The sequence below is a fragment of the Thermobia domestica genome, chromosome 15 (assembly GCF_964235325.1).
Source record: "Thermobia domestica chromosome 15, izTheDome1.hap1.1, whole genome shotgun sequence".
NCBI lineage: Eukaryota > Metazoa > Arthropoda > Insecta > Zygentoma > Lepismatidae > Thermobia > Thermobia domestica.
In genome coordinates this window covers 83,861,115-83,876,636 of record NC_137468.1, presented here as the reverse complement: position 1 = coordinate 83,876,636, position 15,522 = coordinate 83,861,115, and the positions used below count along the sequence as shown (strand labels likewise).

Here is a 15,522-nt window from a genome sequence, read left to right as displayed (position 1 = left end):
TAGTAAATTTGAACACCGTGCATTCATCAAGTATCTCTTCCTAAAGAGACTCTCACCGAAGGAGATCCACAACGAACTTGTCACGACATTGGGGGGCAAGGCACCATCCACTGTGAAGAAATGGGCAGCGAACTTCAAACGTGGGCAGTTTGGCCTCTGAACGATGATCCAAAGTGTGGCAGACCAATTTCAGGGACCTCTCCCGAGATGATTGACGCCATTCACCGGATGATTCTCGAAAATCGTCGAATCCCGCTCAAACAGATAGAGGACACATAGGGCATTAGTCATGGAAGGATGTGGAAAGTTATCCATGAAGACTTGGGTATGAGGAAGGTTGCGGATGGATTCCGAAACTTTTGAACGCGGATCAAAAGCATGAACAGGTGGAGGCAAGTAAGGCAGTTCTGTCCCAATTTCAAACGGATAAGGGCAATTATTTTTGCAACGGCAGGTAACAGTGAACGAAACCTGGTTATACGATCCCACGACGAAACAGCTATCGACGGAATGGCACCACAGCGGTTCTCCACGTCCAAAGAAGGCTAGGACACAGCGCTCCTTTGCTAAGGTCCTTGCTACGATCTTCTGGGATTGTGAAAGAATTCTATTGCTGGATTATCTGAAATCAGGTCAAACCAGCAATGCAACTTATTATACATTTCTTCTGGACAAACTGAAAGCAGCACTACAGGAGAAGAGACGTGGAAAGCTGACAAAAGAGGTAATATTCCTCCAGGACAATGCACCCTCACACAAGGCACGTCTGACATTGCAAAAATTGAAAGACCTACGGTTCCAAATACAGAAACATCCAACTTATTCGCCTGATGGGCTCCATCAGACTTTTATCTCTTTCATAAATTGAAAATGTTTTTAAAGGGAACGCATTTCAGTGGCGCCGATGACGTCATTTCTCAAACAGAGGCCTGGTTTGTAGTGCATTCATTCGACTTCTATTTGCCTGGCCTGCAAGCACTGCAGCAGCAATGTAAAAAGTGCATTGCACTACAAGGGGAATATATTGAATAAAAACACCAAGCTTCGCTTCTTATCTACTTGTTTTCTTGGTGAGGCTGAGAACTTATCAACCCACCCTCGTATAGGTAGTTATTTTCAACTCTTGTGAGAAAAGTTACATTTTGGTTTTAAGACATGCGACTTCGTGGTGACTAGTTTAGTATTTCTTGGTGTTCCCCTTTTTCCTCCCTCACTCTTATTCCACCAACTCTTCCATTATCCGTGTCCTTTAGCCAAAATCTCTAACAGTTGAATGTTAATTTTTATTCTTAGATGAAATCGATCCCAGCACGACGTGAACAGAAAGCTCGTGCATTAGCGAGTTAGCCACAAAGGAAACGGTCTCCATAACAAACGTGAGGCTTTTATATGTGTAACATTTTTTTTTCCTATAACACCCTTCAAAGTCCTGTATTCGAAGTGAAATGAAATTTCCTGCTTTACACTCTATGATTATGCCCTGTTGGCTGAAAGGAGACGGATTTCTAATGAAAGTGAATGATTCCGTAACAATTGGTGGAATAATGGGGAAGGAAATGGAGGAACCTGAAGAAAATCTAAGAACAGAATGTCGTTTCCCACCATAAAAACTCACATGACTTGAGATCGAACCAGGGACCCTTTGCATGAGAGGTAATTGATGAACTACCATGACAGTGACGACGCTAGAGGAAAATGCGCCCCTGTGTAATCATCTGCTCCCTCGGCTGACCTCAGCCATTCTTGTATTTTAAGGTATTTAATAATATAAAACTACTTTTCAGTATATCTTTCCCCCAAATTCTCTCTCTCTTGTGTGGAAACCGAGAACCGAATACAGGATCTATTAGTTGAGGACATTTAACTTTTTCTGGGACACCGGTGTCGGGTGCTATATACTCTTATTACACAGTTTATGTTCGCAGTCGCACCAAACAATTTAATCAACAGCTTCAAAAACTCGTATGGCACATACGTAAGTTGTTCTTTGCCTAGTGCAAAAGAAGAACTATCTAGCGGTGACTTGTTACGTCATTTAGTGAGGTAATTGTAGTAACAGGAGCCTCGTTCACTGTGGGCTGGGTCGACTACCTTCTAACCAGGAGGCAGGGCTCTCGCTTAAGTGTCGCTCACTTGACCTCTTGTCTCCTGATATGACCTTGGCAAGCACTTCCTCTACTGACAGTGTGCGGGTGAAGAAAGGAATCCCCCTTCCGCTACCTGAATAGAAAGAAGAAACAATCTGTTCGCCAAATTAAAAACTCTGCCAAATTTTCATTTTAGTATATCTTTCTTAACACATTAAGATCTTCTTATCCTTTCCCCCCTCTCCTTTTCTCTCGATCAATTGTAACTAACTAACCGTTGGTGTGTATTTAGGTTTAATTCTTTCCTCTGCTACCCCCACCTTCGCCCTCTGTCGGGACATCATCAGCCACGAAAAAACTCTACAAAATTTGGTTTAAAACGCCATCTCTTGGGCGAGTAACGCAACAACTTCCCCGAGAATACTTCGTCTTTTTTTGCTTCTTTTTCTAAATACTCATTCCTTTTTCCCCTTTTTCGGTACGAAGTTGAAAAGAAAGAAGGAAGGAGAATAAGAAAGAAATATAAAAAAAAGGGTTTTTCGTTCGTTCGATCGTTGTGTGTATATGTTTGTGTGTGTGTGTGTGTGTGTGTGTGATATGCGCGCGCGCAAGCTCGGGTTTCTCGTTTTCTCGCATCGAGTTCTTCACTTGATTTCGCTTGTCTCAGTTCGTACTGTAGAGGCGAAACGAAAGAGCGACCGCAGCGCTACAAGCGGCCGCAAATGAACAGGACAGTGTGTGTTGTGTATGTTGTTGTGTATACTGCTGCTGTTTGAATGTGTGTGTGCGCGCGAGCAGGTCAAACCCTGACTGTGAGATTGTCTGATGTTACCGGCAACCACGAGGTATGAAAGGGGTTAGTTGATGCAAGGCAAGGCAGGACCTAACGTAATATATTAATATCGGTAGCCTCTTTGAAGAAAGAAAGAAAGAAAAAAAAAAGCTAGAAAGACCTCGTCGGGAACTGAACCATCAAATTATTAATAGCTTCAAAATAATAATAATAATAATAATATGACACGAAACCTTGCTTCCTGAAATACTGTGCTGTAGGTCATATTTACATGTAGTGTACACACGCATATCTCATACACCTGGAAAACAACAACAAATTTAAAAGTGCCTCGTGTGTTTATTAATTTTTTTTTCGATTTAAATCAAGTGACAAAATAATGCGTAACATTTGTTTCCCAATTAGAGTGCTTTTACTATTATCAACCAAAGGTTATGTTACTTGTTTGTGACAAATATTATTTTAAAAAGTGTGTCAAAAAATGATGATTGTGATTTACAATAAAAAATGGGAATGAGTGACATTCGTCGGTGATTTTTGAAAAAAATAAAATAAAATTACAGTTATAAAATGATGTGATGATGAAGTGAGAATTTTGTTTTATTTTTTACGCACGAAAAGAAAAATCAACAAAGCAATAAATAGTGTGACAAAAATAGCAATCCAAAGTGTTCAACAAAATAATAATAATAGCAAACAGTGACTAGACACATGTTCTCTGATTTCGACAGTGTTTTTATGATTGGACACATCAAGGCTTCACAAAATTCATCTCAACTGGCTGGAGAACTTTGCTTTCGATACAGGTAAAGTAAACCAGCATTTTTTTCGCTATTGTTTTGTTTTACAAATTTATTTTCGAAGTGTTAAAAAAGAAATAGAATGATTTGGTTCGTGTGCGAAAGGTTTCTTCGACATTAATACGATAGTGAACAGTTTCGTGTTTCCGATTAAGAGATACGAGTGGGCCAACACCACATTTTTTTCCTTTGCTTTTCATCTGTTTTATTTCCAATTTTCTCTGCTGATAGTTACAAGTGTGGAACGACAGCCACAATATTCCAAAAAGTTATTGATACACATTTAAAAAGAAATCTTGACAGTAATATTTAGCTTGTAGTTTGAGGGAAGGAGATTCTAGAAATGTGATAATTTATTAGGCCACTTAAATAGTCAAATCTAGTTTACTTTCTGATCATGGACAAATTTAGCGGCGAATGTTAGCACATATTTACTAATCGGAATTAATTTTTATATCTTTGGGATACTATTTTTTTTAAAACTAAAATGTGGTATTAGTATTGATTATTTAATAAAAGTTATTAAAATTATTTTTTTTAAAAAAAATCATATACTTGATGATACGTCAGTGTCGAAAATGCAATCCAACACCAAGCAAGTACTTAACCGTTTTATTCAGATGAAAGTGTCACGAAAATCATACTTTGCTAGAAGTTTTGGAAGGATCTTGGGAGAATGAACATTTCCAAATTAACTGGTTTACGTTTTTATGAGACGGGGTCCGTTAAACGTAGTTGATCGGTAGTGCGCGACCCACTTTGAAGTTCGTTTACGAAGTTTTTTTTTTAATTATTATTATTTAATACACTATTTTTATACTCAAAATGTTATCTCAAAGCGTATAGGAAAGAATACTCGTTGCGCAAGCATAATAATAGTAATAACAAAGGGCACATCAACATTTTATTCATAATGTCCTATTACAATCATCACAATCAAATATACGATAAACACATATTTTAAACATTGTTCGTATGAAATAATATTTCTCGTTATGGGTTATCATCTTCCGAAGTAAATTTCGTATGTGGAACCAACTGTTGCTTCGATTTCGTGAGTTAGCGCTCCTTTTCGTTTCTCCAGGACTCTCGGAGACGGTGTTCATCTGACTTTTCACGATTCCGCCGGCGCGGTGGGCTTGCCGCGAAGGTCACCGAAGAATTACCGAGACCTCTCATAGCCAAGTTACTCCGTTCTTACGCACTTCGGGTGTAGTAATCGAATAACAATGCAATATGTGTTTCTTTTTCATTATTATTATTTACTAGTTGTGTATGCACTACCATAATTGTATTTTTAATAGCACTCTTTAAGTTTTGACCGGCAATGCGGTTTCGTCAAGGGATGCGAAATGGGATTTTTTTTTTTTTTTTCAGTTTGATTTCTTATGTTGGAATGTACGTTTTATTTACATATTCTGTGGCGGTTGCTTTTGAAGTTCCAGCCATGATAAGCCTCACTGCCCCATGATCGTGTTAGAAAAACATCAAAAATTTATATTAACAGAAAAGAAAGAAAAAAGAATCCGTTACAGAAGTGCTACAGCGCAGAACGTTATATGCAATTTCAGTTGTTGGAATATTTAAATATGTTAAAAAAAAAAAAAAAACTGTTACGATGATATGACCGGTATGCATTTGTATGTTTATCTTACTTAAGTAGGCAGGGGATTCTAGCTTGGAAAGCCAGAAAACACAGTGATGGAAGTTAAAATGTACTGATCATACATCATATCTAAAAACTGTGCTGTATTTCGGGAACTGTATCATCCAGTGAATTTAGTTTCTGTAAGAGAGCATGTCCGTCCTGTTATAATAATTATTACTGATGGTATTATCTACCAACTATCGTATGTGTACATGTCATCCCTTTGTAATTTCTGAGAACTAAGTGGTGCATTAAAAAAAAAAAGCATTGATATGGTTCAGATGATACAGTTTTTGCTGTTTTCTAACGCGATAAACGTGTCCATTTGATATTGATTCCGATAAATTCGATTGATTTTGACGATTGATTTGATTGTAGTGACGCATTGGAAGTATCTTAAATACATTAATCAATTACTGGGTTGTGCGTTTTTACTTCATACAAGAAAAAAAAGTACCGAGATAAATGCGTAAAGATCTTTAAATTCCTAATGGCTGTGGAATGATTATATATTAATGCATTATCCTATAAAACTTTCAAATGAGATAGTTTCTTGGTTTTATGGTGGTTCGCGGATTATTTTACATACAGAATGTGGTCTGGACCTCTACCCACAATAGAAAACTTCAGGCAATATTTAGAGCGTTGGTTTGAATTTATGTGGGAGTCGAATCCGGTGGTTATTGTACCCTAATCGCACCGAATTAGTATGAAGTGAATATCGTGTATCATATCTACAACAGATTTTTGTTGTATACGGTCGGATGACTGTCGTTAAAGTTTCGTTAAGAAAAAAAAAAAAAGACTGAACAACAAAAACCGGATGGGAAATTCCATGTTTACTTATATTAATACCAAATAGAGAGAGAGTGTATGTGTCTGTATAAGGTATTAAAGGAAAAAAAAAAAAGTTTTAAAATTTTCACTTTATACCCCATAAGGAAAACTGCTTTCGTACGTTCGTTCATCTGACAGAGAAGTTGCTTCCAGCCTGTTTTTTTTTTAAACTCTGTAAACATTTTTTCTTTTTTTTTTAAATTTTTTTCAAAGCATCGAAGTAGGACACACATGCGTATTATATGTGAGGTTCGTAAAACGTTTAAGAACGTGATATCGCGGAAAGCAGTGAGAGTTTTGTATGTTTACGTATTTACACGTATATATATATATATGTATAAATGTGTGTGTGTGTGTAAAATATACGTCAGAACGTACGTTACGACCAAACTAACTTAACTACTTTGCCTTCATATACGTTATATTATTTTTTTTTCACTTATTTCCTTAAGGTTAGAAAACAAGATTCTTTTTCGTTAAAAATCATCGTTTTCTAATTCTTTCTTTCTTCTCACTGTCACGTTGTCATAGGAGTGCTTTTCCGTAAATACATGTTATTTTACAAAACATAAAATGTCTTCTCTATCTTTCCTATACACTAAACCACAATAGTTTCATTACAAATGTTTTAAGATGAAGTTTTACTGTGTATGTTTTCTTTTTCCGCTTCTGATGAATACGTGTTAATTAATAATTCTATGACGATGTTTCAACATGATAGGTTGCTGAAGATCAGATCTTTATATATCTTCTTTAATTAAAAATAGTAGGCAATAAAAGGTTTTTATCTTTCTTAATGAGTATTTCTATCTCAATCTGCTGGCACTATGTATAATTTTTTTTACCTTTTTTTTCGCAAATAATATAAAACTTAAATTATTGTGGTGGTTTTAAAACGATACGTATAGTTAAGAAATAATTCCCTTTCAGTAGTTTAATGTGTCTTTCTGAAAGAATCAATTAAATCTTGTGAATCTTCATTTTGTAATTGTGCATACCATTTTATTTATATAATGTATAGTTTCAATTCTGTTACTTTAGTTTGCTTCTTATACGAGTTACTCTATAAAACTTGTTTGGCGTATCATTAATTTAGGTGTCTTATGATAAAACCAGTCTTTTCTATAATTTTCATTATTATATTTCTTTTAATTTTTCACATCTTAAAATTAAGATAAAATAAGCAAGAATAGTGAGATGATGCTACTGTAACCCTTCCTACCTACTTTTTTTTCTTGTTCTGTTTCCACTGAAAAATATGAAAAAGACAGTTCGTATCCAGAAAAATGGAAACTTTTTTTTTTATGTTCCATATAGCTATAAAAAGAAATTTTAGACTCGAAATGAAATTTTAGTTTCAGGAATCGAACACGGGTTCACATGTATCATAGACACACGCGTTGATCACTAGACCAATTGGGAGGGCGAATTCAGACTGAAAAATGACTTAAAACAAGGTTGTATCCAGTATAAACATGAGAATTTTGCTTGCGGGGTTTTGGCTCCCTTACTTACACTTTTTCTTCTGGATAAGGCTTTGGAATCCGCTAATATTCAATTTATGATAATTTTTTGAAAGAACTCTCTTATTCGTACATAAAACATTTGTGTCATCGGCAAATACGTTAAATTGTACAAAACAAATATGAAGGCATAAAGTGGTGTCATATAAGATGGCGTATATTATACATACCAATTTGTAGATGCCTGATAAGTGTATCTCCATTTTCATTCAGTTTTGCGCGAAGAATTGGATCGCACAACTTTTGAAAAACGCGACGGTGATATACAAAACGAACTCCATTCCATGCTTCTGATTTTTTTTTAATTTGTAAAAAATTTCCCTCAAACAAATTAATTTAAAAATGTCACAAAAATTTTGCACAGAAATGCACGTGGCAAAATGATAATTTGCCTAAAATAAAACTTGTTGTGGTGTTGTGTCGGTAATATTTTTATATATAAAGTATGTAATTATAATTAATGTCTAAAAATGAATGATTCCTTTTTAAAATTTGTTCATGATATTTTCAAACACTTACTTATAGCAAAACACGTATTAGATTCTTTTTGGATTGACCAAGAAGAAGGAAGGATTTCAATTTTTATTATTTAAAAAAAAATATATACCTATCTTAGGGTTGTTAGTCAGCAGTCGTGACTAAGTTCAGTCAGGTAAATGAAAATCTAGAATGGTAAGCCACATAATTCGTTAATAGTACTGTATTATGTATATTTTTAATGAAAAATTTAACCGTGGTACACTATTCTGGGACACTTTTTGTATTACACAAAATACGCTGTTTCGTGTTTTGCACTGCTCTTCTTCTTCTTCTTCTTCTTCTTTTTTTTAAAAAAAAGAAATCTATTATAGTAGCATAATATGAATTACGAACTTGTGAAAAGATTCGTTAAGAAAAAAAGTCGTTCCGCTAGCTTGGTTCAAGCAGCAAAGAAGTGTGTTTCTTGCTATCGGGCTACCACCAGCTCGACTAGGTGTGACGGTACGGTGTTGGGGATAGTATAGCTAACGGCTCTGTCTTCAATTCCGAAAAAGCCTCTTCGCGCGTCATCGTTCTCAGCGCCGGCGCGTAAGTTCTCTGTCTTCTCTCTCTGTGTGTGTCTCTCTTTTCCTCTCCCTCGCTCTTCTTACTACTTCCATTTTACTACGTCGAATGCAAAAGACCGATAAATGAAGAAGAAGAAGAGGTCGTGAAAACGCGCAACAAGTGATGCTGATAAACGGTTTACCCTTTTTCTGTATAAATGAAAAAAATATTTTATATGTACGTAAAATTTCTTTATTTAATTTTAGAAAGAAAATAGGGAAAATATAACTTAGAAGCAGAGATTTGAAACAATCACCCATCTCCTATGATATATTTTGTTGCATAGAATTAGAAACTTTTTGTGTGTGTGTGTGTGTGCGTGTGTATATTTAGTTTCGATTACTGTAGTTCTATCAATTACCTGGGCAAAAGCAAAGAGTAACGCGTTGAACTGTATGTACAAGTGATACAGGGGGCCCGGGGCAAAGTTGATTAATGCTCAGTGCATAAAATAGAATGTGCATTGCGTGCACAAATAGAAATGCATCAAAGAGCATAATTGTATACATTTTAATGTTCTTTACTACGTTTACAGCCCATCTTTTCTGAAAGTTACTGATCACCCCCCTCCCTAACACAAAGAAAATTATGAATTCAGAAATGAAAGGTATATGAAAGGTACATATATTATATACTAGAATAAACTAGCACCATAGGTAATTCGAAGGTTTTTTCGTCAGACTCAAAATTTGTCTGCGTAGCTTATTTAACTCATATTATTTTTAAAAAATAGCACCAAATAAAAGGCGCTGAAATCAACCTTTAATTTATTCGGTAGCGTTTTGTAAGAATTTAATTACCTAAATCACAAAATTGTCATGTTGTTATTCAATTTTGTACCAAAAATAGCCAGGTAAAGATTGGATGAAGGGAACGGGATATAGATCATTAATACCTATACATTTTCTTACGTGAATTGTTAAATTTGCTTTTAAAGATATGTAAAGTGTCATATAAGTAAATCATGTAATAATGTTCAGTAAAATTTATTTTAGAAATAACTGGTATGGCTAGAACGTACACAAAATTACATTCTTTTTAATTTACTGAAAACTGTACTCAAAATTGTCCTTCCACTCTAGAAGTTCTTTACAAAACTAAAATTTCATCAAACGAAAAGCGATTTTGTCACTCACTTTACATTATTAGTCGAGGAATATTAGTATATAGCTAGAAGTACTTTTTTAAATTAATATAAGCTAAAAGTTACTCATGTTTGAGAGAAATTTACCCATGTAACGTGTTTTATTATTATTAATGTTATTTATAATTAGAGAATTGTATATCAATACTTTGCGTTAGTCTAATTTGTAAAGTAAAATTAAAAGAAACGGCTGACAAATGTATTGCTGTAAAATTATCGTTAAAATACAATGAAGCGGATCGCGCTGAGTGTATAGTTGATATTAAAATATGGTATAATTGGTCCTTCTTCTGATGGATCATCATTTCTATATCAGTGGTTATATGTGTCTAATCCAAAAAAGAAAAGCAGGGAATTAAGAAATCGATTTTTGAATAGATAAGCTAGGATTTCTTAAAGTACCTAAATATTTGTTTCAGTTTCCACAATATTTTAATAGTAGTTTGAATTGCGATTCACGACTGTTGTTTCTGTATTTCTAGCAACATATCAAAGAAAATTTGTATTTCTTATATATATATATATATATAGTTCTTTATTTATTGAGGTCTGTTGTGTGCAGAATGAAGAAAATTACTACATCCGTAAAGTGAATGATAAATTAAGACACCTATAAGGATTTGAAAACCGTAAATTACGATTGTATCTTACAGCAAATGTTGGAAGAGAACGGAGTTCGATTCCTGGAATCACTTTGTTTAGCCTTCGTAAAATAATCACTAATCATTTTCTTCTTTAATCGGTAAATCTTTTTTTTTTTTTTTTTTTTCAGGCAATAAACTTGGTATACTCTTACTGTCAGAGAATGCTATTCAGTTTATCCTTAAGTTTCTAACTATTGGTTATTTCCACCTGATCCTTTATAATAATAATGTGATGATGAAAGTTTACTAGAAATCATTAGCCACATTTGGTTCAGAGAACTGTAATGTATATATATATATATATATATATATATATATATATATATATATATATATATATATATATATATATATATATATATATATATATATATATAAAGTCTAATAGGTATTAATTCCTTTTCTTTGAACATTTACAGATAGAATTAATGTTTGAACTATGTACAATAATATTTTAGTATAACATTTTTATCAACAAATGAATCAAAAAGAAAACTAATAGCGCAGTAAGGACTCGAGGAGAAGACAAAAAGACTAATTTGGACTAGCGGGTATACTAAATTAGTGCAAAAGCTTGTGTCATAGTGTAGGCAGTGTATATTGTAGTAGTATATTGTGTTCTATTACTAGATGTTGTAGCACTACTAATACTAATACTAAAAAAATCGTAAATCAAATTGTGAGAAAATCTTATCTTTAAATCGCCTATGTGTTAGTCTAGTTTGTAAACTAACGTACCTCTAATGAGTTACATTTATTAAAAAAAAAAAAAAAATACATTCGTGTATCTGTATGTTGCAATCTTATTACGTTTTCTGTGTTATACCTACTAATTGAACCATATGCAATTTACATTGACTGGAGAAAGTCAGTGAAATAAATATGCAAAAAATATTAATTGTACAATATTATTAAGCGTTTAACGAAGGGAAAGACAATCCAGAAATGAAACAAACTCCAATCGATACAATTCGTTAAGCTGACCAAAATGATATGAGGAAGTGTAAATCTCCGTGTGTACTTACCGAGAAAATCAAGAAAAACGATTTTTTTTAAACCATACTACAAATGATACTATACGATAGCCATGTCATCTGCTAAGATGAAACTGAGACTGAACTATCACACAAATCAATCTTTTTTATTATGACATACAAGCAAGACACAACAGTACACACAGTATGGGTAATGAGGTATAGGCTAAAATTATTATTAAGTATTAAATTTTAATTTTTTGTTCAAGTGTAATATTCTTCAATGGCGAGACGCAATATCAGTGGATAGACCGCTATCGAACCGATCAAAATGACATATTTTGAGGATTTACTTCAGATTCTTTTTCATTGCATACAAAGAACGTTTAAGCCATTCAGTTATTTTCTCTCAACTATACAATAAACGTTCTGTCAAAAAATGTAATAGGCGAAATAGAAATAGTCGTGAATTCAATTGCAATATTTAAAATAAATAAATAAATAAACGTTAGTAAATAATCTTACAGAAATAATAAACAAATTTCGCATATTGTAACAACGATTTGTCAAAGAAACTTCTAGCCAAACTTTTACAAACTCGTTAATATTTTTGAATATATATATATATATATATAGGCCCTATATGTGTGTTAGGGTTATTTGCTACTTGCTTTATCTGCTACTTATCAGTACACATTTTTGTATACAGTACATAAATAATTAAATAAATACATAAATAACATTCTAGCAGAATAAGAGCTACCAAACTATCAACTACATCAGATTGGATCGAGTAAATTAAGGAGTAGGAATTTTTGTCTTTAAAATGTATGTAGTTCGTTCCCAATCTGATGTATTTGATAGTTTGGTAGCTTTTATTCTGCTAGATTTTTTTTTATTTTTGTATTTATTTAATTATTTATGTACTGTATATGAAAAATGCATACTGTTAAGTAGCAGATAAAGGAAGTAGCAAATAATCCTAACAGAGAAATATATACTACTTACATCAATAATCAAAAATGTTAATTGGGTTATTTGTAAAAGTTTGGCTAGAAATTTCTTTAGTAAATCGTCGTTACAATATGCTAAACTTATTTATTTATTATTATTATTTTTAAGACTATTTACGTTTATGTTTTTATTTTAAATTAATTCAATTCACGACTATTTCTATTTCGTCTACTACTACTAGCCTACTATATATTTTTGACAGATTTTTTTTATTGTATAGTTGAGAGAAAATAACGGAATGGCTTAAATGTTCTTTGTATACTACGAAAAACAATCTGAAGTAAATCCTTTCCACCTATTATGGCTTTTTAAAGTCTTAATTTCAGGCACAACAACTTTGTACCTACCGGTACCTTAATTTTTTTTTACATTAAATTGACCAGTTTCTCGTCTCCCATACAGTCTTTTTGACGCTCTTGACGTGTACGAGAAGAGAGAAGAAAAAAGTCTTTTAATGTTTCTTATTAAAATAACAAGTTCTGTGTGGCTTTCTCACAAGATAAACCAATTAGTGTACATGCGTCCAGCGTAATGTGACTTTAATATTAGGTTAATCGCGAAAAGATTGAGAGTCCTGGAAGTTGTAATATTCAAAATTGCACCCCCTTTTTCTCCTGTGTTATTTGGAAAACGGCAAACGACTGCATCTATTTGTTAGTATTAGAACTGGTGCGACAACTTTTCAAAAAGGCTTCGTATGCTACTGTATATAGTTGTTTCAGCAACCTCATGTTGTAGAGTTTTGAGACCAAAAATGAAGTCATCTTTGCGTATTGCGATTCGACGGTTTTAGATAAAATAGTAGTTTTTAATTTTGTAAGCTTTAAGCCTCCCATGCTGTACACTAATCTTTGGTTAAGTAATAAAAGAGCAGTAGTTTGAGTCCTCCTGAATGGACAAACATTTCGGAGTTTGTTTTCCCAGAGGAGCATAATTTTGGGACATCGTGGGGCGATTGTGAATTTTATTGAGTTGAAAAATGGCAAATTCTAAGTATAGAAATCACGATAAAAACCTATGTGCTGACCATACATCACAGAGAAGCCGCGTGATCTGCCATAACTTCCGTGGTTCGTATTTACTGTTTCTGTATTTAATCAAATAATATCAACTGTGCGACAGAGGTTCATATTTCTGTCCATTATATTAATTTTCCATTGTAAACATATGTATTCGGACGGTAATGACGTGTTATTAAATAATTCAAAATATGTGGGAATATGGAGTTGGTTGTTTTCCAATGTTCTTCACTAAGCTGACTGGAATGTCTTATCTGCAATAACAAGAAAAAAATCCTTAATTTTTACCGAATTTGATCGATCAGTGCGTCAAATTTTATTTGTTGCACTTTGCATTTCATAGTCGTTTCCAGTAATTTCAGTAAATAAATTGTGGGCAACATCAAAATTTTAAAAGCCAAGCAGGGTCTATAAAACAACTTAAGAAACACGTAAAACAAAGTAATTTAAGCTTTTTCAAGACATTATCTCTATGTAATCTCGATCTTAACCACCAAAGTTGTTGGGCAACGTAGAAAGATCATTTTTTTTTTTAAAGTAAACAGTTATTTATACGTTGATATGGTCATCCTTTCTTATGATTATCGTCCAGTTACTCTGATCTTGGTAATCCACATCCTGTTTTCCTTTTAGTTTCGATGTATGATTCATGATTTTTACTAACATAAAGCAAAATTGTCAAGTGATAAATGACAAATATTCCAGAGCTTTTTTAGTGACTATGATATACTCAGAAATATAAAATCGTTTGTAAATGTTTGAAAGGTATTAGTTGTATGTGCCATCCTTGTTTTTATTTTCTAAGCTCATTGATTTATGTGGAAGAGTACGTTTCTTTCCTCTTTGAAGTAAGTAGTCATATTTTAATGATTTGGTTTTACCGTTTTCTTCTTTGTTAAATGTTCCTTTAATTATATATACGAGGGTATTTTTAAACGTTTCCGATCTGGTACTAAGCCGTTCATGACATATGGTGCCATCTGTGGAAGAAATAATGTATTAGTTTCAACTATCTGGCTGCGACAGTTCGTTGGAGGCAGTCATTTGAGTCAATAGCTGAGCTCTCATACTGCATAACCACGGCTGCTGTTGGCAAGGGTGCAGTGACAAATTTGGGCTGTAGTGCGAGTGGTGAAGCTCCCCGAAGCTTCAATCTTTCACTGCAGTCTTGATAATAACAATCTTGGGGACTGGAATGTTGTTATGTAGTATGCAATCTCAAATGCAGAAACTCAGATTCAAATGACTGCCTCCAACGAATTGATGCAGCTAAACAATTGAAACTGACACTTTTTTTTCACTACAGGCCATGAATGGGTTATTACCATTGGCGCGATTATTCAGTGTAAGACCGGGAATCTTTAGAGATAAGAATATAACATTTGCAAAATTACTTATCACAAGGGAAGAGGCATTTAAATAGTTTTAAAGAAGAAAACCAGTAAAATTAAACTTAATAATCCCAATTCATTCCCAAGAAAAGAGAAAAATATCCCTTGATATAAATCAATGAACTAGATCTAATATGGAGCTAGTATTCAACACTCTTAAACCTACCCGTTATTTGAATCGTAGGTACTGTAAATTATTAACCGTAATAGTAGAATTACGGTAAAATTGTGTTTATATCTTTTCCGGGAATCGAACTAAGATAAGCACGGTATAAAGTATTCTTATTGAGTTTAAGTGCTTTTGCTAAGGTTAAATTCAACTTTTTTAAATTTAAATTTTTAGTGCATTACTTAGAGACAATAAAGAATATAAAAATGTAGAAAGTGAACCAGATAGTGTCTACACAGTACGTACCACGTGAAGAAGTTTGATTTGTATTTTTGGTAAACTAAACTCTTTAACAAGCTATATTTTACCAAGCATAGCATTTTACATTAAATTAAATTAAGTATGCTTTAAGATGAATGGATATCTTAAAATAGAAAATATTAGATTTGTCTA

The 15,522-nt window shown here is 33.3% G+C and overlaps 1 protein-coding gene across 1 annotated transcript in view; it reads left to right on the top strand.

Moving 5' to 3' along the window:
- Positions 1 to 2,731: 2,731 nt before the first annotated feature.
- LOC145671119 (uncharacterized) overlaps positions 2,732 to 15,522 on the top strand; it is a gene marked incomplete in the record, with an annotated part of 396,384 nt that continues 383,593 nt past the window's right edge. The window contains 1 exon segment of the mRNA XM_081739909.1: positions 2,732 to 3,686.